Source organism: Parus major, chromosome 2, assembly GCF_001522545.3.
Source record: "Parus major isolate Abel chromosome 2, Parus_major1.1, whole genome shotgun sequence".
Taxonomy (NCBI): Eukaryota; Metazoa; Chordata; class Aves; order Passeriformes; family Paridae; genus Parus; species Parus major.
Genome location: NC_031769.1, coordinates 42,070,987 through 42,072,588, shown reverse-complemented (window position 1 = coordinate 42,072,588; position 1,602 = coordinate 42,070,987). Strand labels below are relative to the sequence as shown.

General features: G+C 38.8%; 1 protein-coding gene across 2 annotated transcripts in view; it reads left to right on the top strand.

Annotated features, from left to right (window-relative positions):
• The window catches only part of MTURN (maturin, neural progenitor differentiation regulator homolog), a 52,050-nt gene extending 51,282 nt beyond the window's left edge, over positions 1-768 (top strand). The window contains exon 4 of one of the 2 annotated variants that reach the window (XM_015618974.3): positions 481-768. The gene's annotated coding sequence lies outside the window, so the exon portion shown is untranslated. Of the gene's footprint in view, positions 1-477 lie in introns of both variants that reach the window. The other variant, XM_015618973.3, reaches the window with a different exon arrangement.
• The last annotated feature ends 834 nt before the right edge of the window (positions 769-1,602 follow it).

Sequence of the window (1,602 nt, the reverse complement as noted above, 5' to 3'; positions counted from 1 at the left end):
GAGCATGTAAGGAAGGGCAGCCCCACTTTAGATCAGGTACTAAACTGCTGGGGAATTGCAGCTTTATGACCACAGCCCCACTCCCAGTCATGCATACGTGTGTATGTGGATGTTCCAAAAGGACTGCACATTTCACTTCACTGTAGTGGCATATGTTTACTTTGATAAAGGATTCTTGAAACACTGGGTCACCTTGATTCACAAGTTAATCATAGGGAATCATCATATTCTTTGGCATTTATACTTCCATTAAAGTACAAAAATTGCTCTTATCTGTCATGGGTTTTCAGGAAATCTTCCTAGTAGGTCTAAACTGTGTAATGTTTCCTTTCTTCAGTCCAAAAATAGTCTGAAATTATACTGATGAGGTATAAACGCTGCCCAATTTGCTTGTTTCTATTCAGGCTTTGACTCAAAACCTTATTGACAACATTATAAATGTCAACATTTGATACATAATACATGAATACATTTTAGCAGATGGAGAGGAATAGAAATGAAGCCAAGATGCAGTTGAAGCTGGGCCTGGAATTGCTGGAAGGAGAAGGATGAAGAAAGGGGAGATGCCAAGAAGGAAGTAGAGCAGAAAGAGAGAAAGGAAGATGGGAAGAAGGGAAATCACTCCTACTGAGTTTCACTGAATCAAATACTAAAAGAGTGAAGGAATAATAAACAATCTGTAGCAAATGGTGAGGCTTTGCCTTTGTTCATTCTATGAAGCTCTCTGAGACAAACATGAGCTGTGTATGGACAGAAGGCAATATGCTTGTCCATACTCATACTGTAGCCCATTCTCTTTATCCAGGGGTGGAGTTCGTTCTCTTCCACAGGATGAACAGGATACCCCCTTGGTCAGAGACAGCTCAACTGAAACAGCCTGTTAACCACCAAATTTAGATTAGCAAGAGTAACCCACTGCCTAGGACCAACAGCCTATACCAATACTACAAACTGCACTAAGCTTCTGGAAGGGTTTTGCCATAACTAAAAATTATGATCATTCTACAGTAAACAGATATGGGGTGCTACCATTCATCACTCAGTCTGTAAAAAAATTCAAACTATTTTAAAAGACTAATTGCTGTGCAGCAGAAACACACGGCACAGGGATGAACTGCCTGTGAAACAGTCGTTGCAATCTGCCAATGCTAACTATACTTTTAGAGGCTAACAGACAGATGCCAGAGGACAGGATGAGAAACAAGGTGAAAGTAAAAGGTAAACTGATGATTTCACATTTTGGGGACCAGGTTACCTAAAGCTATTATCATTACCTATGCATCAAACAGGCACAGAATGTGATTTTCAGAAACCCCTTTACATTTTATTAAAGGAGCTCCTATGAACCTTCTCTCTTCTTTTTTCTATGTTGCTTCTGTACTGAATATTCACACTTCTTTTCTTAGAAAGACAGTTGATTTGTCCCAAAGTGTCTGCATTTAAAATGTAAGTGTATTACTTCTGATATTCTCTATTCCCATGCTTTTCTTTCTCAAAATATAAAAGAACAACAACAATGCAATACTAGGAGGAAATTTCCCTAGGAAAACAAAGAATCTTTTCTGTTTTAGATCCTTGGTAGCTCCATTTTCATAAAGCCGA